The 22,692-nt window shown below is 42.5% G+C and overlaps 1 protein-coding gene and 1 pseudogene across 1 annotated transcript in view; one reads left to right on the top strand and one right to left on the bottom strand.

Annotated features, from left to right (window-relative positions):
- The window catches only part of NEBL (nebulette), a 443,477-nt gene that overhangs the window by 236,324 nt on the left and 184,461 nt on the right, over positions 1-22,692 (bottom strand). The window lies entirely within an intron of this gene.
- Positions 13,119-14,921, top strand: LOC115836751 (annotated as a pseudogene).

Below are 22,692 nucleotides of genomic sequence, written 5' to 3'. Positions count from 1 at the left end.
CGGCCAGGCTGCTGGAGCACAGTGGTGTGATTACAGCTAACTGCAGCCTCCAACTCCTGGACTCAACAGGATCCTCCTGTCTCAGCCTCCTGAGTAGCTGAGACTACAGGTATGCACTATTACACCCTAATTTTTTATAAAATGTTTGTAGAAACGGAGGTCTCCCTATGGTGCCCAGACTGATGTCAAACTCCTAGCTTCAAGCAATCCTGCCACCTCAGCCTCCCAAAGTGCTGGGATTACAGACGTAAGCCACAGCACCCGGCTAGAAATTTCTTTTTTAAGGGGCCTTTCATCTCACCCGGATGTTTTCAGTTTAGGGATCACCCAATTTACAAAGAGTTTGAGTTCCAAAACTTTTGTTTCTAAGTCAGGGCTTTGGATCTCACTTTCCTAAAGAAAATCAGGTGAGCCAGTCCCAAGGCAAGCAGTAAAAGCCTGATGCCCCCACAGGTGAACTATAATGTTGCTGATTCCACCAGAAGCAGTTTTACTTTTGCTTCTTGTTGAATAGGCTACTATGGGCCCATGGGGGCGTCTAACCACTCTTTATGCTATTTCTTTGAAGCAGTTCATGCTGTGATGTGTGATCAAAAGGGAACTAGTGACTATAAAAGGGCTTTCCCTCCCTCTCTTCCTCTTGACTGCCAAGGTCCACAGCAGTCCACATCCACTGCAGTCAGAGGCTGGCCAAGTGGATGTTCACCAGGTACTGGATAAAGCCTGTGAACCACTGGCTTTAAAGAGCTAACTCTTGGTTTGTTTGCTTATTCACAGTATTTCATAAAATTTTATTATGACAATCTGGCACCTGATATAGATTCCAAAAAAGCTTGAAAGGATTTAGCATTTAGATGTAAAATATTCACAGGGTTTACAACCCTGTCAAGAAGAGGGGGGAAATAAAAAGAGAAAATTTTTTAAAGAAAGAGATAACAGTGGGTAACTATAAATAACTTTCTAGATTGAATTGGAAAATAAATTTTGATTTTATTTTTGGCTCACTTGGTAAGCTAATGAACTGAAAGAAGAGAACTGGTTTTAACCAGACAATTCTAAAAGATTTCAGAATTTGAAAACTTGGAGCTATGAATAGATGTGATTCATTTAGCATCACAAATGATCAAAACAAGCCTATAAAATATTAATAGTCAATTTTCCACCAAAACCAGTGAGCTGTTCAGAATTCCAGATATCAAAACTCTAAGAAAATGCTCTCATGCAGAATCAAATCATTTAATAGGCTAAAAGGGAATCCAATGCCATTACTGAATATTACCATTAGGATAGATACCTATCCACGTTTTTGCAAAAATGGAAATATTCTTACAGAAGTGTTTTCACCTCTCACCCAGAAAAAAAAGAAACCATAATGACTTCTAGGGTACAGTGGCACGATCTCGGCTCGCTGCAACCTCCACCTCCCGTGTTCAAGCAATTCTACTTCAGTCTCTCGAGTAGTTGGGATTATAGGCATCCGCCACCACTCCCAGCTAATTTTTGTACTTTTTGTAGAGATGAGGTTTCACCACATTGGCCAGGCCGGTCTCGAACCCCTGACCTCAAGTGATCTGCCCACCTCGGCCTCCCAAAGTGCTCAGATTACAGCATGAGCCACCGCACCCAGCCTGATCTTTCTCTTTTTCAGTCCTTATAACAAATTAAATATAGTCATTCCAAGGTGTGTGTGTTAGTCCTCTTTCCTCAGACACCCTATAAATTTACGAAGGAAGAGAAACTAATTGTAAATTATTTTGCACAGTACCAAAGCATGTCACAGGCAGGAAATGAGTATTTGATTGCTTGATGTAGTTCCATGTCCAGTGTGTAACTTGTCCAGAATTACCTGATTAACCCTAACTTGACGAGAAGAAAGGCACACTGGATACGCAGAGAGCAGATGCAGATTCCGGTACCCCTGGGGGTGTGAATGAACAGAGGTGTTCTTGCTGGCCTCAATAATAGTGTCTGTTTTTGGCCAGCACCCAATTTTTGTAACCAAAACCAGTACACAAACACCAGCATTTTACACAAACTGAAAAATAGCTCCCAACCATGTATTCATGGCATTGTTAACCAACAGTAAATTCCACTTGGAGATTATTTCCTCTAATTAAACGGACTGAGAAGTGATCCCAAGTCCCCCAGAAAGACACTACAGAAAACCACAACCTCCCCTGTGATTAGATACACCATCAAGGAAATGATTCAATCCCAAGCCACTGAGAGCTGCCTGCTCTCATTAAGAAAGAGCTTCAGGCCGGGCGCAGTGGCTCACACCTGTGATCCCAGCACTTTGGGAGGCTGAGGCGGGTGGATCACGAAGTCAAGAGTTCAAGACCAGCCTGACTAAGATGATGAAACCCTGCCTCTACTAAAAATACAAAAGTTAGCCGGGCGTGGTAACAGGCGCCTGTAATCCCAGCTACTGGGGAGGCTGAGGCAGAGAATTGCTTGAACCCGGGAGGCAGAGGTTGCAGTGAGCCGAGACGGCACCACTGCACTCCAACCTGGGCAACAGAGCAAGACTCCGTTCTCCCACCACCCCCAAAAAAAGAGCTATAGACTGACATTTTCAAAGCCTGTTAGCTGGACACCTCTTTCCTTCACAAATTCTGTGTGTTTCCCTTTCACATACCAGGAATTCTCAGGGACCATCATTATCACCATCGTAACAAGCCTCCACAGTCATAGAATATATTCTCACTTTTTGAAATGCCTTCACACCTAACTATCTCATTTAATACTTACAGACACCCTCAAGACAGGTAGACAAGATGGACTGCCTCACTGCACATTAGTGCAAACATCAGAGAAACTGGCCTAAGGCCACAGCCAATGAACAGATGAAGGAGGCCTACAACCACCTAGCCTCCCCTACCTCCACCTCCCTTCTCCCCTCTTCCCTCCTTACTTCACCACTGACCAATGGATTGCAATGTAGTTGCTCCATGTCTTACTATGGGGTGCCAGGAAAGACAGCTTCTTTGAAAGAGAGCACCCCATGTGTACTAAAAGATCGGGTGTCCCTGCAGAAAACCCTGCCACTCACAACCCTAGTCTTAACTGATGTGTTTCAGCATATTGAAGGCAAGTTGCCATCTAACATGGTTGACCAGGAGCCAATTGTGGTGTTCTCATCTTTGTTCATGCTGTCAATGTGACATATGAAAGAAATATGAACAAAGTGACAGGAGGAAAACAAAGCCCGTGGCTGGTGTGAGATACACAGACGGGGTGTTAGCCCCACACACACTGCAACTGGGTCAAGTTAGCACCTTGTTTTTCCCCACATATGCGGTGTGGAAAAGCTATTTGTAAAACGTGTTTAAATATTTAGGACCAAATAAGTCAAGATTGTTGGGAAACATTGACTCTTACCGGAACTCATTTACTCGCCCTAGTCCAACGTGAATAACAAAACTGAGAATATCAGGACAATTCAAGACCGGGAACAATACAGATGTTCAACACTTTCACCCGGAATTCCCACACAGGCCTGCTTTCAGCCTCCACACCGGCTGGTGACCCAGCAGGAACAGTACGAGGACAAGAATCTCAGAAGAGCAGCCTTGTGAAAAATCTTTAGTGCCAAGGGAACAAAACGAATCTTCTAGAAGTTACCTGACTCTGCAATTCACTTTGCTGCTTCAGGCGAAGATTTTCAGGTGTATCTGCCACTGTGGTGAAGGACTGCTTTGGGTAGTGTCTGTGGAGAAATTTTTTAAAAGAACATAATTAAAATATTGTGCTACAAAACAACACTTTCACACCCATTGTTTTGCGCATCCCCCCTTTTTCCCACCTGGTCACAGTGGGAGAGGGACCTGAGCTTGGCTAAGGTCATCTCTCTGTCATTATTCTGGACCTCATCCCATTCCCATGGCTCTGTCGCTCAGACATCCTCACTGTCTCCCACAGCTTAACCTTGGCTTCTCTTTTCTAAGCGCATCTTCACGCATGCTCAAGGTTCTCCTAACCTCCGCTGTTCCTCCACCCCATACACCCTTCCAGCATGTGTGCCAACTCATCCATCCTTCAACCAAACTTCCTGACAAAGAAGCCTCACCTCACGGTGCCTGCCCATCTCCTCTCCGACTCATTCCCCAGCTCTATGACTGGCTTCTGGCTTCTGTTTCTAGAAGTTTCTCTTGCCCATTATAATGACTTTCTGTGGACACAACCAACAGACATCTTGTAGTCCTCCTCCTGAGCGGCCTCCCTCCATCTTGAAATGTCGTCTCCCCAGGTTTACACACACCCCTGGCTCAGCTGCTCCCTCTAGTGGTTCCTTCCCTGTCTCCTGCGGGCTCCGCTAAGTCTGTGCATCTCCCCACTCAAGATCCGCACCTGGGATCTCTTCTCTTCTCAGTCTACACCATCACCTGGGGATCACATCATTCCCGCAGCTTTGGGGCCTCTCTGTGAGCTGACTACTCTGACTACTCCAAAGTCTGAGTTTCAGATTCAATAGCATTTCCATTTGCAGATTCCATACCCAGCACAACTCCACCAGTCCAAAACGCAGCTGTTCATCACCCCACCCCTCCCTAACACAAGTTCCTCCCCTGAATCTTCTTTTTCATTTATTATATTAGTGCCCCATTGCCCAAGTCAGAAAGCTGGGAGTAATCTAGATTCCTCACACATCCAATCACACGTTCACCAAATCTATTGATCTTGTCTGCAAATATATCTCAACTATTTACTTATATAAATGTATATATGTGTATATGTCTCCATCTTGACTCCATTTTTTTTTTTTTTTTTGAGACGGAGTCTCGCTCTGTCGCCCAGGCTGGAGTGCAGTGGCGCAGTCTCGGCTCACTGCAAGCTCCACCTCCCGGGTTCATGCCATTCTCCTGCCTCAGCTAATTGTCGGGCACATTTATCGTTTAGGTGACTACAGCACCAGCCAGTCTTGCCCTTCCCATCTGAGAACAAATGTTCTCAAATGCAAATCTGATCACGTCACTCCCCTGAGTAAAACCTTTCAATGGCTTCCAGTTGATCTTGGAATAAAGTCTGGCCTCCTGTCTGCCAAGGCCCCCGTGGCCAGGCCTCTGCAGACTTCTCACTGTTAACACTGCATGCTCTTGCTGCAGGGATCACTTCAGTCCCCGGAGTTCACCCTTCTGGTTCCCACTGCTCCCCTGACACGTTATTCCCCTTTCCTGGAAAACCCATCCTTCTTCCCACCCCACTGCCCATTTTTTATAAACTGTGTTTATTTTTCAGGTCTTGCCTTAGATGTCACTTTCTCCAGGAAGCTCTCCTGGCCTCCTGAGTTTGGGTCAGGAGTGGCCCCCGGATGGATTTTTCTGCCCCTATGCTAAAGCTTATCATGCTCATGGCTTTTCCTATTGGCAGGCCTCTGCCTCACAGTACAACGAAAGTTCTGTGGCAGCAATGGTGGGCTGTCTTGTCCCTTGCTGGGGTACATTCCTGCCTATATCACTAGCACCTACTAGTGTCTGCCTCCTAGTGTGACCTCAATAAATACTTGTGGACAGAAGAAATGAAGGGATGGAAGGGGACAGAACAACCACCCAAGGAGCCCATGCCTTGGCTACAGCCAAACTTCAGCATGTCTTATAAGGCATGTCGTCGCATTTGTGCAAACATGCAGTGGCCTCTTATGTTCACAGATGACTCTCCTGGTGGTGAGGAGATGGCATGTCCTCCCTGTGTGCAGGTAAAGACTCAAACACTGATTCAGAGCTGCTGTCCCATCTACTCACTGCTCCCATGTTCGGCTGGCGCTGAGGAGACAGCTTTAGCTGCTGTGACCCCCATGGCCACAAAAGCCACAGAGCTCAGAGCTGCTCCTCGAAGAACATCCTCCCCGTTTGCTTCTCTCTAACCCCTCTCCTTTCTGGTATCCACGTGTCTCTTCCTGTGGCTTCTCTAACGTCCTCACTGTTTCAAACTCGACTCTCCTGGTAAAAGGTTCTTTTCAGCATCCCTGTCCCTGGTGTCCCATGAGAAGGCTGATGCAGTAATCATTTGTCAGTGCAGATAAAACCTACCCAAAGCACGCTAGCACTTCTGAAATAAAGATTAACTATTGTAGCTCCCATGGAGTCAGATTCATGGTAGGAAAATGTACATGCAAGTCTCATTTTTCCAGCATTCTTCAGGAATTTAATGTCCCATATAAGCCAATGTTCCAGGTAATTGGAGTTAACCCCATAACTGCTGGACTCATTTTAACTATTTTAATTAACATCCTTCAAAACCCTTTACACGATTTTCCTGGCTTCTTAGAGTATAAACGAACCTAGTTATATTTTTTCCTGATAATGTAGGGTCATCTTAATAGATATTATCAGACCGTGATATAAAGAAGTCATGCTTTTGAAGTTTATAAAGGTAAATAACCTAAATCATACAAGATGATTGTGCTTGTATAACCGCTGACCTGTCAAGAGATAATTTCTCACACACAGCACTTGGTTCTGCCTTGTCTTCTCTAGATAGTCAAGTTTGTTTAAAATGTTGGTAAATACCAGAGTTATTGATTCAAGCGAGAAAGGTGTAGCAGGTAAGGTCTTTTGCTCTCCTTATGCTGAAGTCAGACAAAATGTTGGCCACATTTTTCCAGAGGCTGCTTCTGAACTATGTTCCAGACAATAGACAGAGGAAGTTGGACAGACAACCGTGGTGTGTTATGTGATATTTGCAAGTTCCAACTTGGAAAGTTGAACTTTACTGAACTTTAAAACGTAGCAACTACGTATGGCTGCATTTTAAAGCTATAGTAACAACTGAGCATGTCTTCTTGTGTTTTGTTTTTCAAAATGTATTCTATGGGATAAAGTTGCCCCTGAGATTTTCAGGTCTCTACGATGTTTAATTTGAAAATTTTACATATGGATTTTAACCATTTTTTAAACTGTAATTAGAATCCACTGTCAAATGTGTTACAGAAAGTTTAGCCCATTGAGAGATCCGCTTCATACTAACTTGCAGGTTCACTCAGTTTGGGGGCATGCTTTGGGGAACAACCTTCTTCTGCCATTTACATTTAATTTGATTTAAAATTCTGGGCCGGGGGCAGTGGTTCACCCCTGTAATGCCAGCACTTTGGGAGGACAAGGCAGGTGGATCACTTGAGGTCAGGAGTTTGAGACCAGCCTGGCCAACACGGTGAAACCCAGTCTCTACTAAAAACACAAAAAAATAGCCAGACATGGTGGTGCACACCTGTAATCCCAGCTACTTGGGAGGCTGAGGTGGGAGAATCGCTGGAACCCAGGAGGCGGAGGTTGCAGTGAGCAGAGATTGTGCCACTGCACTCCAGCCTGGGAGACACAGTGAGACGCTATCTCAAAAAAACAAAAAAATAAATAATAAAAATAAAATAAAGTAAAATTCTGCTTAATTATTTAATTAAAGAGCATCCTGAGATTGAAAAGTGAACTGTTGGAGGAGAGTGCAATTTGTACCTCTTCACTATGTGTGCACAAATTTCCTCCATGCAAGACAAAAATGAATTCTATTTGGATAGTAATGAACTTCACTTGCTGCCCATACCACTAAGTTTGAAGTATCGCTTCAGGAAAATAATCGAATTGTTCTCACCATTTGACTTTGCACCATGAAAGGGTGATAGATTTGAACTTATAAAATACATGCATATAAATAAAACACTACTTTGATATGTTTGGTATGAGCATCAAAGTTCTATTTGGAAAAAGGGTTACTCTGGGGGAAAAAAAAAAAAACATTGAAAAGCTTCTACTGTCTTTTAGAAAAACATTGTGCTAATCTCATGACCAAAGTGCAAACTTACTAACGTACTATGCAATGTACATTGATATCTAGGACTAGAAACAGATAACAATGCTTTGTACTTTTTCCAATTATCTTTTTAAATCCTAAGATTTAATGGTTTTTTAACAGTGGATTAATCAGTATGTAGCATAACTTTCTCTAAAGATGCATAACAGGAAGAAATTATCCAAAATTTTGATGTAGGAGAGAAAAAGTTCAATTTAGTATTAGTAACCAAAATAATAAATGCTAAGGGAAAGAAGGAATTTATACCTGAAACTACCAGGAATCATGAGTACTAAAATTAATTAAAACCTGAGGATTGGAGGATTCACATTATATTCAGAGCTAGCAAAAGAGAATAAGATCTTCCAAAAAAACAGAAGGCTTAACTATTGAGAGAGAGAGTGGGATGGCCTCACGAGTTGAGACCATAAGACTCAGAAGAAATAAGTGTAATTACAGAGATGGCAACTCATACTGCCTTATATTGAAAATAAAAATTACAATATCTGTAGGAAACTAATTAATTTCAAACTCAACACATCTGAAAATCCCATCAAACATTGGATTTCTCAACATCATGTCCATGTAGTAATGTCCATCTAATCTAATCCAACAACATTCTGCTCTGAAGTCACACTCTCAACTTCTACTCACCCACCACTCCACCTCTTCAGCAAAAAAGAAAAAGAAAAGAAAACCAGATACAGAAATAAACTGAGGGGCTGGTGATCCTCACGTGATTATAGAAGAGAGAAGTCAAGCATCTAACACGAATCGGTGGCACCATACAATTAGTTCTAAAGCCCTTTCCAAACACTGCATTCAAAAGGTTGTGAAAGGTCTTCCTAAAATTTGTCTTGAATAGAAATTTTAAGGAAAACAGAAGATTTCTCCACTAGGCCTAGAGGAAGAATAAAACTTTTTTCCTCCTCCATATTAAGAGTAAGAATGTAGGAAGAAGACAGAGGGCATGAGAAATGGATGTTCAAAAAGAATCAGGAAACAAGTAAAAAAAAAAAAGAATGGATGAATTGACACATTCACAAGTTTTCTGGAAAACAAAACATAATTGTGGAAATATGACATGTAATGCATTCAGAGCTGGTTGAGAGATGTGAGGAATATGCTGAAATGTTTAGCATCATAAACAGAAGTCTCTTAGATGAGCTATGCAAGAATTGGCTGAAGTGTGTGTATCAAGACTGAGCTGACAGTTGCAACAAATCCAGATTTACATAAAATGCTGTATTAAAAATAGAGAGAGAATCAAGATAATAATAGAAGATTGCATCTGAAATAGCAAAGTTAGGTCACAGAAAGATGACTTCAAATTTTTTTTCTCTGTGAGATTCAGTTGTTAAAAATATAGGAAAAGTTATATGCAAATCACTAGACCAGAGCTCGTCAAAATGCAGGAAGCGAAATAAGCAAATGGCAACCTCTGTGGAGATAGGAATGAGAAAGAACATGACTGGGGAGAGCAAGAACCCAGAAACACTCTCTTTTTATCCAGAATCCAGTGCTTATAGGAGCACAGGAGACAAAGTGCCTGGGTTTGTACTTGGCTAGTCTACCTTCCATCTGCGTGCCTTTGGGTTAGGTTTCTTAACCTCTCTGGCCTCAACTTTCTCATCTAGAAGAAAAACATAATAGTAGCACAATTCAGGCTGCTGCAAAATTCACACGTGTAAGTCATTTGAAACCATTTGTGGCTCATAGTAGGCACTCAAGAAAATGTCTACCATTAATTATAATATTATTATTACTATTACTATTAATACTACAGCTACTAATTACTACTACTTTCTCTTTGCTCTCCTGCAAAGTAATTTAACCTCTGTGTCTCACGACCTTCATCTATATGGTGGGAATAAAATATTCCTGGTTCTCTCATGAAGTTGCTGCTGGAATCAGATGAAAAAGTTTTATAAATGGAAAACTACTGTAAATGTGAAATATTAGTGAACAACTCAGACATACAAAGCTAAGATCTTCATGGATTTATTTTCTGTAAATCCCATGTTTTCATACTGTCCTCAGAGGACATTTGGCAATAGGCAACGTCTGGAGACATTTCTGGTTGTCACATTTCGGAGTGAGCAGGGAGGGGAATATACTACTGACATCTCGTGGTCAGAAGGCGAGGAATGAGGCTATCCTACAGTACACCGCACAGCCCCCTCCCTGACAGACTTATCCTGTCCCAAATGTCAACAGTGCTGAGGTTAATAAACCTTCTTTAATAGATATAAATCTCTAACATTATAGGCAACCACTAATTTTAAGACTTCTAGCTCTAACAAATCTCTAAACTTTGTTTTCATTCCTGTCTCCTGGTGAAATCAAACAGCCACCACGGCCCCTTAATCTCTTGCCATATTCTAAGTCAATTATATCCATCTCCATCTTCTCCCTCCTGAGCACTTAAGTCCACCTTCTCTGGCTTTCCGTTTACCTAACCACTGTCACATTTACACTCAAACTAGAGGATCTGAGAGCAGAATTCAGATGTCAAAAGAATTTGTTGCTATATGATGATTTCCTTATGGGCTCTATGTGAAAATGAGTTAACATGGCAGAGCTGCCTGCTAGCATTTGAAAGTCCTGCTTACAAGGACGGCCCTTCTCTGGTGTCTGGGAACTTGAATCTGGGGAGGGTTTTCTACCATCATTCACCACCAAGAGTGGCTCACTGTGCTGAAGCTGTTTGTACAAACAGCTAAACACCTGCTTTCTTTATGGGTGTCTGGAATTTGGTGATAACCCACTCCCCCTCCCCGCCACCCCTGGGCACTAAGTCTCTAAGGAGCTTCGCTGGTTGGCAGTGTCTGACGCAGGTTGTCACAATTCATTGCTGGAGGAGTTAAGCGCATCCTGTGTGGCTCTGCCGGAAGAAGCGTCTTGCTTCCTCCTGACCTGTCCCCATGCATTTTACCTTTGCTGATTTTGCTCTGTATCTTTTCACCGTAACAAATCATGGCCACATGAATAAGTAGGAGTGTATGCTGAGTCTTGTGAAACCTCCCAGAGGGTCATCAAACCTGAGGATGTTCTTAGGGACCCCCAGCATAGGCCCCTTTGTGCGTAACAGGCTTTCATTCATAAAGGGAGAAGTATACTAACATATTTAACATATTACCTATTTTTTTAAAAAAATACAACTTTAAAAAAAAATTTCAGATAGAGTCTCACTCTGTCACCTAGACTGAAGTGCAGTGGCAGGATCACACATCACTGCAGCCTTGACCTCTCGGACTCAGGTGATCCTCCCACCTCAGCCTCCTGAGTAGCTGGGACCAGAGGCAACTGCCACCATGCCCAGCTAATTTTTGTAATTTTGTTGAGATGGGGTTTCACCATGTTGCCCATGCTGGATCTCAAACTCCTGGGCTCAAGCAATCCAACCAACTCAGCCTTCCAAAGTGCTTGGATTACAGGCATGAGCCACCACACCTGGCCATATTTTTTAAGAACATTTAAAAAGCAAAAGTTCTGACTTCACATCATGAAACTGGCTTTTTAGCTCCTCCTCTCTGAGTTAGGAGAGAGACCAATCTCTTTGCTGGGGATCATCTTTCACACTCTGATTTTAACCAAGGAAGTCATTTTACCCAATGACCAAGACCATAACTAACTGTTAGGGATGTAGGAAGATGATAGAAGGTTTAAATGTAATTTTAATTGTTCCTCCTAAGTCTGAACCACTCCATTTTGTAGCAACAATGATTGTTTTATGTCATTCAAAATTATCTTTAAAGAATGAGAAATAGGCCGGCCGAGTGCAGTGGCTCACACCTGTAATCCCAGCACTTTGGGAGGCCGAGGCAGGTGGATCACATCACCTGAAGTCAGGAGTTTGAGATCAGCCTGGCCAATGTAGTGAAACCCTGTCTCTACTAAAAATACAAAAATTAGCCAGGCATGGTAGTGCACGCCTATAATCCTAGCTACTCAGGACATTGAGGCAGGAGAATTGGTTGAACCCAGGAGGCAGAGGTAGCAGTAAGCTAAGATTGTGCCACAGCACTCCAGCCTGGCCGACACAGCGTGACTCCATCTCAAACATCTCAAAAAAGAAGAAGAAGAAGGAGAAGGAGAAGAATGAGAAGGAGAAGGAGAGGAATAAGGAGAGGAAGAAGGAAAGGAAGAAGAAGAAGGAGGAAGAAGAAGAGGAGGAGGAGGAAGAGGAGGAGGAGGAGGAGGAAGCAGCAGCAGCAGCAGCAGCAGCAGCAGCAGCAGCAGCAGAAGAAGAAAGAGGAGGAAGAAGAAGAAGAAGAAGAAGAAGAAGAAGAAGAAGAAGAAGAAGAAGAGAAGAAGAAGAAGAAGAAGAAGAAGAAGAAGAAAAAAAGAAGAAGAAGAAGAAGAAATAAAACATTTAAAAATAAGCAGACTCTGAGAGAGATTACCACCATCAGGTCTTCCATGAAGCTACTTATTATAAAGAATACAGGCTGGGCGCGGTGGCTCACGCTTGTAATCCCAGCACTTTGGGAGGCCAAGGTGGGCAGATCATGAGGTCAGGAGATCGAGACCATGGTGAAACCCCATCTCTACTAAAAATACAAAAAAAAATTAGCCGGGCGTGGTGGCGGGAGCCTGTAGTCCCAGCTACTCGGAGAGGCTGAGGCAGGAGAATGGAGTCAACCAGGGAGGCAGAGCTTGCAGTGAGCCGAGATTGCACCACTGCACTCCAGCCTGGGCGACAGAGTGAGACTCCATCTCAAAAAAAAAAAAAAAAATACACTGTCAGGAAGAAAGAAAATAATTCCAGAAGGAAAAGCTAAAATGCAAAAAGGAGAGTGGCAAGCAAATAAAATGTAAATGTGCACACAGGCATGCACAGGCACACACACAAACACACATTGTGTGGAATAATAACAATGTCTACTATATAGGATTTTTTTTTAAAAGACAAAGCTAAAATACTGGACAATAAGTTGAGAGGGCATATGAGACTTAAAGTATTCTAAGATCTTTCTATTCTTCATGAGAAAGGTTAGAATATCATTGAATTTTAGATTTTGTTTAAGCACATGCAATAACATTTTAAGTATAATCACAAAGAATGGAAATAAGATTACATAAATTCAAATCCTACAAAAGGGAAAATATCAAATTTTTTAGAAGAACCAAAAATCTAACTCAATATAATTAAAAAAAATAGTGAAGACAGAGAGAAAAAGCATAAAACAAACAGGACAAATAGAAATTTAACAGTTGGGAGAAACAATTCAATAATCATAAAAATGTAAATAGGCAATACTTGCCCACTAAAAGATTGATATTGTCATATTTTTAAATTCCACTACAAAATAGCTATACTAATATGAGACAAAATGCTTTTTAAAATGAAAGTGTTGCTTTCCTGCTCCCAACATGGCGGCCTCAGCAAAAAGAAGACTAAGAAGGGGAAAACTATCTCCCTAACAGACTTTCTGGCTGAGGATTGGGGGACTGGTGGAGGAAGCACCTATGTTTCCAAACCAGTCAGCTGGGCTGATGAAACAGATGATCTGGAAGGAGATGTTTCAACAACCTGACACAGTAATGATAACAATGTGTATAGGGTGCCTCCAATTGACAGTTCCATCCTTCCCACTGCTCCACGGGCTTCTCAAGAACCCAATATCGACCGGAGCCTTCTCAAATCGCCGCCCTACACTGCTTTTCTAGGGAACCTACCCTATGATGTGACAGAAGAGTCAATTAAGGAATTCTTTAGAGGATTAAGTATCAGTGCAGTGCGTTTACCACGTGAACCCAGCAATCCAGAGAGGCTGAAAGGTTTTGGTTATGCTGAATTTGAGGACCTGGATTCCCTGCCCAGTGCCCTGAGTCTCAGTGAAGAGTCTCTAAGTAACAGGAGAATTCGAGTGGACGTTGCTGATCAAGCACAGGATAAAGACAGGGACGGTCGTTCTCTTGGCCATGATAGAAATCGGGATTCTGTCAAAACAGATACAGACTGGCGGGCTCGTTCTGCCACAGACAGCTTTGATGACTATCCGCCTAGAAGGGGTGATGATAGCTTTGGAGACAAGTATCGAGATCGTTATGATTCAGACCGGTATGGCCACGGGTATTTGTATGAGTATCGGGATGGCCCATCCCGGGATATGGATCGATATAGCTGGCGGTAGGGATCGCTGTGATGACCAAGGCAGCAGAGACTATGCTAGAGGCTATCATTCCTGGATAGGCAGTGGTGGAAGGGCATTTGGCAGTGAGTACCGCAGGGAGGATGACTACAGAGGAGGCAGGGACCACTATGAAGACTGATACAACAGACGGGATGATGGGTCGTGCAGCTCCAGAGATGATTACTCTCGGAGTGATTATAGGAGTGATGATAGAGGTCCCCGCCAAAGATCCAGACTGAATCTAAAGCCTTATAATACTCCTAAGGGAAATGATTCTTCTGCTAGTAACTCCCAGTCCAGTCGAGCTGCCTCTGTCTTTGGAGTGGCAAAGCCTGTTGATACAGCTGCTAGAGAAAGAGAAGTAGAAGAACGGCTACAGAAGGAACAAGAGAAGTTGCAGCGTCAGCTGGATGGGTCAAAACTGGACCGACGGCCTCGGGAGAGACACCCAAGCTGGCGAAGTGAAGAAACTCAGGAACCGGAAGGGTCGAGGACAGGAAGTGAGTCATCGCAGACTGGGAACTCCGCCACACCCGGCAGAAGTCAGTCAGACCAGGATGCAGAAAGGAGACAGACTGAGAAGTCTCTAGAAAATGAAACACTCAACAAGGAGGAAGACTGTCACTCTCCAACTTCTAAATCTCCCAAACCTGATCAGCCCCTAAAGGTAATGCCAGCCCCTCCAAAGGAGAATGCTTGGTGAAGCGAGGTTCTCATCCTCCTGCTCCATCTCAGAGCTCAGACACAGAGCACCAACACTCTACAAGTGGTGGGGGAAAAGTAACTCCAGCTCAACCGTCTGAGGAAGGACCAGCAAGGAAAGATGAAAATAAAGTAGGTGGGATGAATGTCCCAAAAGACCACACTGGGAACTCTAGCCGTGGTCCAGGAGACAGAGGGAACAAAGTCCACTGGAAGGAGTCAGATAGGAAAGATAGCAAAAAGGATCACGACTCCAGATCTGCACCTGAGCCAATATGTGAAATACGGAATTTGTGACAATGATGTTAATCATGTCTCCATGCAGGGATGGTATTCAAACCACTTAACACCTGTACATCATGACACTCACCAATCAAAAATGGCATCTGAAAGATCAGAGCAGGCCTGGGTACAAATTACCATTAGGACGCACCCGTGTGCACTGATGACCGTCACCCTGCCTCCAACAGCTCCCATGTGGAGGAAAAAGCGTGATGCCTATGTACGCCATATGGAATGAGAACAGAGTAGTAGAAAGAAAGAATGATTCTCTCTGTTGTGACACTGGCTCTCTTCGTGGACGTCTGTCCCATCTGAGTTTGCTTCACTGAGGATGTCTGCATTTAAGCCCAGAAGTAGTGAGAAAAGGAAACAGCATGTCACTAGGGTGGAGGCAGAGAGACAGGAGGAGAGAGAGAGAAAGAGGATGATGATAAACCCTACGGAGGTCAGCCATCACCTGCTCACCATGAGAAACCTGCCACCACAACTACCCCAGGAAGAGAAAGCCCGGAGCTGCAGAAGCCCAAGGAATCCCATGCTCAAAGAGGTTTCCCCTGGCAGAGGGAACAACAGGAACAAACACAGCCAGAGGACCGCAGGACAGAAACCAGGCATAGCGATGAAGATTGGATGGACCAAGACCACGCCTACTCCTGCCAGGATGGGAGGCCCAGGGGAGCAGTGAGATGCAGCAGCTTCAGGCAGAAATATAAACTGGTGAATTTACATCTATGTGGCGCTGTGTTCTCCCCAAAACAAAAATGTTAACAGATTTGTTTAAGGAAGACCTCCTCCAATGCCTAGAAAATCTGAACTGAAGCCAGCTCCAAGCTGCCGCAGCAAGAACAGCACAGAGTCGGCCACTTGCTTTTGCAGATGCCTCTGCTGCCTGGGCAGTTTCTCCTCCTACCATTCTCTTTCTTTCCCACCGGGAGCCCAAGTTGTAGAAGACCTGAACCCCCAAAAGCCAAGCCTTGGGCCTCCTTCACTCACTTCTTCCAGGACAGAGTATACACATACTCACTTTACTAGTCTTCATATTTTATTCCCCATAAGAAGATTTTAAAACTCACATTCATTGCACATAAAAGATTCTGTCTGTTAGTTTCAGAACTGTAAAGCAAAACAGCCTATTATATGAGATAACAAGAAAAACGGAACATTTTTTCCCTTGAATAAAAAAAACTCAAAACTCAAAACAAAAACTCAAATGAATAAAACGTCCTAGGAAATGGTATAAACTATTAATAATTTACAAAAATGATCCAAATTGAGTTATAATTTCAGGTGTGTAAAATTGTACAAATGAAGTAATTCTCCCATCAAATGTTTTAAGTCTCATGATAACATGAGTGCAACAATTCTACATATTTCCACAGATTTCCCATTTGAGCAGTTCCAGGAGAATCACCGTTTAATAGGTAGAGACATTTTAAGATAATACCTTTTTTACATATTGGGGTCATTCTGGGCATTTTCCACTTAATTGAGCCACTTAAGTAAAAATTTGGTAGTGTACCGTTAGCACCATTCAACATCAGCCAAAGGCATAATTATAATGACGATAAGCCTGATATTCTTCTAGGATTTTGGGGTCTAAGATGCTTTTTGAGCCTATCTTCCTGTAGTGTTGATGCGATGTCTGTTCATGAATTTCCTTCCACAGCCATTGTCTTGTTCTTAATTCTACCACTAATCTTCTTCCCCGTAGCAGCACCTCTATCAACTCACATATAATGCCTCTGGTTGCAAAACATCAATTTTATAATTTTTTTAAAAGATGGTGAATTAGAGCACGTAAATGGGGAATGCCCTTCAGAAAGCAGACTTACGAGAGCTGCTGATAGATAACATAAAAGCGAAAAATGGATTATGATAATGTAGGCCTCTCATACATGAAATACAAGCCCCAGCTGAAAGGAGTTACAGAATCCAAACCCCTGGCTCTCTAAAGGGCAGTCAATAACCTGTCTAACAATTTACCAAATTTTCTTTCTGGCTGGAAGGGTCAAACAACTTGCCACCTATTGATCTACTTCCTCAGCAGGACTCAATTGTAACTTCTCTCATATATTTATAAAAGAAGCCATTATCAAAGGGATTACACAGTAAACCTGACCTACCCCGCTATGAAATGCTTATCGGGTATTGGAACATGTCACCTAGATTTTGAATTATGGTGTAAAAGGTGAGAAATTAATACACACACACACACACCCCTACATGTTGTTTAAGAAAAATATGAGCTGGTGGAGGAGAGTCTATTCCCTGTACTGTTGCTGATATTGATCACGGGAATACACAAAAAAGGAAATGTGTGACATCGAGCAGCCCTGTGATTTGTGCCCAGGAACACCAACCGGCACTGTTGATTACAGCCAAGATAAACACATGCAGATTTGGGACTCGAGTATCTAAGATATGAGGATAGTCTGAAAAATATCAAAACAAAGTTTGTAAGAAAACAGAACATTAGAAACACAAGAAGGATCACATTCAATTCCTTTGATATAGTAAATAAGTATCATACCTATAGCAAATGTGCAATATGAACAAAAATAATTATTTAAAGCCTAAAGATGGGGGAAAACCATAAAACAATTCTATTGTTAAGAAAAGACCATGTGTAGATGGATATAAATGTGTAAATGTTTAGTTCCCACTTATAAGAATATATCACAACTATTAAAACTTAAATCTCTATCACTCTCAAAATTCACCCATGTAGAACAGAAATCTCTTATTGAAAATTGTCCCATCTCTGCTAAACATACAAAAATTAGCCAGGCATGGCGGCGTGCACCTGTAGTCCCAGCTACTCAGGAGGCTGAGGCAGGAGAATCACTTGAACCCAGGAGGCGGAGGTTGCAGTGAGTCAAGATTGCGCCGCTGCACTCCAGCCTGGCAACAGAGCAAGACTTCATCTCAAAAAAAAAAAAAGAAAGAAAGAAAGAAAAGAAAAGAAAAGAAAATTGTATGATAAAATATCAATATCTCGCTTGGCTCTTATATGAAACTACATCTTCAAATAAAATATTTCTTTAAAAAATACCAGGCTGGGCACAGTGGCTCACGTTGGTACTCCCAGCATTTTGGGAGGCTGAGGCGGGTGAATTGCTTGAGTCAGAGACTTTGAGACCAACCTGGGCAACATGGCAAAACCTCATCTCTACAAAAAAATACAAAAATTAGCTGAGTGTGATAGCACACACCTGTAGTCTCAGCTACTAGGGGGGCTGAGGTGGAAGGATTGCTTGAGCCTGGGAGGTTGAGGCTGCAGTTAGCTGTGATTATACCACTGCACTCCAGCCTAGGCAACAGAGCAAGACCCTATCTCAAAAAAAAAAAGACCCAAACAGAACTAGAAATACTATATTACATTCAGGTATATATTTTCCATTAAAATATTATGGTCTTATAGATAAATGTATGGCCCAAAATAATAAATAAGCTAAATAAATTGTGGAAAACTAATAATTAACAATAAAAATAACAAGAACAACCACTACTACTGGCATACTGATCTATGCCTAGCTTATGTGCTACCTCCTGTGCTCAGAGCAGACGTTACTAATCACACCACTCTCAGCAGGGTCCAGAAAAGATCCAACATTCTTCTCAGCACAGTAATGCAGGCACCTGTTGCCAGACATCCTGGAGCACAGGATAAGCTTCCTTGCAATCCATAGACTCTACTTATTTGACAATTTGCAGATCAGTCATTTCCTAACTTGTATGGCTACAAAAGCAATTCCAACAGACTAACATCTATGTAACCATTGGCCTCCACTATGGAGTTAAAGAACTGTCCTTGGGAGAAGAGGAAACGGTCTAACGCACTTCAATTTATTAAATTCCAAATTTTATACATTAAATTCATTTAAATATGATTTTTCAGAATAGATAGACTGAGGGAGGGAAAATTATACCAAAATTAGCATCCTTTTTAAATTTTTATTTTAAGTTCCAGGGTACATGTGCAGGATGTGCAGGTTTGTTACACAGGTAAATATCTGCCATGGTGGTTTGCTGCACCTGTCAACCCATCACCTAGGTGTTAAGCCCACCATGCGCTAGCTATTTATTCTTATTTATGTATTTATTTATTTATTTTTGAGACAGAGTCTCACTCCATTGCCCAGGCTGGAGTCTAGCTCTGTTGCCCAAGCTGGAGTGCAGTGGCGCCATCTCAACTCGCTGTAACCTCCACCTGCCAGGCCCAAGTGATTCTCATGCCTCAGTCTCCTGAGTAGCAGGATTATAGGCGCCTGCCACCACGCCTGGCTAATTTTTGTATTTTTAGCAGAGTCAGAGTTTCACCATGTTGGCCAGGCTGTTTTTGAACTCCTGGCCTCAAGTGATCTGCCCGCTTCGGCCTCCCAAAGAGCTGGGATTACAGGCATAAGCCACCATGCCCAGCACCCAAGCTATTTATTCTGATGCTCTCCTTCCCCCGCCCCCAAAAATTAGTATATTTTACAATAGTATGTGTTAAAGAAAATGAACTAAGCATGTGTACAACATTGTCAACTACTGTGACCCCAACTATTCTCCTCACCTCTTCCAAGCAACTCAGTAAGCAAATCACATTCTCTTCCTAGGTACTTCAAGGCAGAGTCTAACCACAAAATATATCAGCTCGTCTTTAAATATACTTATTCCTGGTCATCGATTATATAATTAAACTAAAACTCAATAGGTCATTATACTTTTGCTGTGTTCAGTGCCTTGAATCAGGAGAAAGATGTCCAGCTTTAAACCTTTTCCGTCACAGGTTAATGGCACAGGAAGAAAAGAAGAATTTTGTGGAAGGTCTGAACTAGACACCATATTTTAAAATAAATATCCTTATTACCTTCAAAATCATACACATTTTCTTCTCAGATGGCAAACCTCCCACCCAAAGCCCAGCTGAAATATTTTTAAATGTACATATATACATATATAACATGTACATACATACAGAAAGAGGAAGAAAGAGAGTTGTTTAAAAGAATAAAAGGGCTAGGCACAGTAGCTCAGGCCTGTAATCCCAGCACTTTGGGAGGCTGAGGTGAACGGATCACCTGAGGTCAAGACCTCGAGACAAGCCTGGCCAACGTGGTAGAATCCCATTTCTACCAAAAATACAAAAATCAGCTGGGCATGGTGGCATGCATCTGTAATCCCAGCTACTCAGGGGGCTGAGGCAGAAGAATCACTTGAACCCAGGAGGCAGAAGGTGCAGTGAGCCAATATCACATCACTGCACTCCAGCCTGGGGACACAGCTGGAGTCTCAAAAGAAAAAAGAAAAAAAAAAAAAGGACAGGCGCAGTGGCTCATGCCTAAAATCACAGCATTTTGGGAGGCCGAGGCGGGAGGATTGCTTTAGCCCGGAGACCAACATGGGCAACATAACAAGATCTCCTTTCTACAAAAAATTCTCAAATTAGCCAGGCGTGGTGGTGTACACCTCTGGTTCCAGCTACTCGGGAGGCTGAGGTGGGAGGGTCATTTGATCCTGGGAAGTCGAGCCTGCAGTGAGCCATAATTGCACCACTGCACTCCAGCCTGGGCAACACAGCAAGGCTCTGTCTCAAATTTAAAACTTTAAAAAATAAAGAATAAAAGCATTGACAGTAGAAAGGAAAGAAGGAAGACCCCTTAGTTGATAGTCAATGAATAGGAGCAGATTGATAGAAAAACAAAACAGCCAATAATATCAGACAGATAGGGGCTCTGGAAATGTCACCAGGCCCACAATGGCCAGGCTATTCAAAAAGTGCATTCAGATCAGCTGGCTACTCAGGTCCTTTGCACGCTCCTTTTACTCCATATAAGCAAAGCACGTTCCTCCAGCAGAAGAGGCATCTACCCCAGGTACAGACCTAAGCTTGTCTCTACAGAGAGTGAGCCATCCGCCTGAGCATGGACATACCCTGTCTTGAGGCCAGAGATGAGGAAGATAGGCCTGGAGGTGACTTGTGGATCTCCACATCAGACACCAGGTAGGGGAAGCAACACTACTCAAGGGTAGAATATTCTAAAGCTCTTGACCCCTGAAATACAGCCCTCCTTGCTTTTGTTTGTTTTGTTTTGTTTATTCCAGAAACTCCAGAGGTTCTCCACCCTAGCTGTTCCCACCTGTGCACTTTACAGAAGCTGGTCTGTTGACACACCTGGCCACGCACAGCACTTGCAGAAGCCCACAGTCAGGATTCCCAGTCAAGTCTAAGACCTTCTCAGGAATCAGGCCTTCCCCATTGCAACGGAAACCCATTCTGGCTACCTGTGCTATTCAGCCTCCTCTTTGCTCCTAAAAATGACCAAGCAGCCAGTGACCATCCAGTCATTTAAGAAAACCCAACCAGCAAGAAAGAAAAGAACGAAGATGAAAATGAGGGTGGGGGTGGAGGGGTGGGGAGAGGGAGAGAGAGAGCACAAGAGAACATGGCTAGCCCTAGAAGAAGCAGATAATTCATGCATGAGAACCCTGAAACCATTCAAGAGGATATGACATTACATGATTTGAGTATCACAACAAAATCAAGTTAGATCAATAAAGTAAGAACAAATTGCAAAGAAAAAATGGGAATCAGAAATACCAAGGAGCCATTAAAAAATTTAAAAAATAAAAATAAATGTGCTGAAATCAGTGGTTCATGTGGGCCAGGGGTGACAGTCAGGGCAGGTTCACCACAAAGGGGCCACAAGAGAGAATTTTAGGGAGTGATGAAATGTTCCATACCTTGATTGTGGCAGTGGTTACTCAACTATATGGGTTTGTCAAAACTCATAGAATCATATTCCAAAAATAAATTTTACTCTACATAAAATTTAAAAAGTGATTTTTAAAAAATATGTGATTGTTGAAATAAAATAGTCAACAGAGAGACAGAATAATGGAAGGAACATTCAAGATAAATTGGAAATCAAAAAACACTCCCCTAATGAAGAGTAGAAAGATAAATAGACAAAATGAGAGAAAAGCTAAGGAAACTGTAGACAAATTCATTTAATACGAGGTTCAGAAACAAGAAAGGGAGTAAGAACCACTTGCACCTTCACCTCTGAAGAACAACTAAATGCCCAGCAGAACGAGCAAAAATATCTTCATAAGACATACCCCAGGGAGATTTCAGAATCAAAAGTAGATTCTTCAGAAACCTCCTAGAGAGAGAGAGAAAAAAGTTTGCCTCTAAAGTTATGATATCACATCTTCTTATCAGCAAAACTATGCCTTTAAGGTTTTGAGGGCAAAATTGCTACCTAACTATGAGGGGAAAAGCACAACATTTTCAATCAAGTAGGAACTCAAGGTGATAACCCATGCACTCCCTCGATATTTTTTTTTTTTTTTTTTAAGTTCTGGGATAGATGCGCAGAACATGCAGGTTTGTTACATAGGTATACATGTACCATGGTTGTTTGCTGCACCTATCAACCCATTATCTAGGTTTTAAGCCTTGCACGTGTTAGGTATTTGTCCTAATGCTGTCTCTCCCCTTTACCGCCAGCCCCTGACAGGCCCCAGTGTGTGATATTCTCCTCCCTGTGTCCATGTGTTCTCATTGTTCAACTCCCACTTATGAGTGAGAACACGCAGTGTTTGGTTTTCTTGTCCTGTGTTAGTTTGCTAAGACTGATGGCTTACAGCTTCATCCAAGTCCCTGAAAGGACATGAACTCATTCTTTTTTATGGCTGCATAGTATTCCATGGTGCATATGTGCCACATTTTCTTTATCCAGTCTATCATTGATGGGCATTTGGGTTGGTTCCAAGTCTTTGCTATTGTAAATAGTGC

This window comes from Nomascus leucogenys, chromosome 9 (genome assembly GCF_006542625.1).
Source record: "Nomascus leucogenys isolate Asia chromosome 9, Asia_NLE_v1, whole genome shotgun sequence".
Taxonomy (NCBI): Eukaryota; Metazoa; Chordata; class Mammalia; order Primates; family Hylobatidae; genus Nomascus; species Nomascus leucogenys.
The sequence above is the reverse complement of the archived record's forward strand: the minus strand, read 5'-3'. Positions and strand labels throughout refer to the sequence as shown.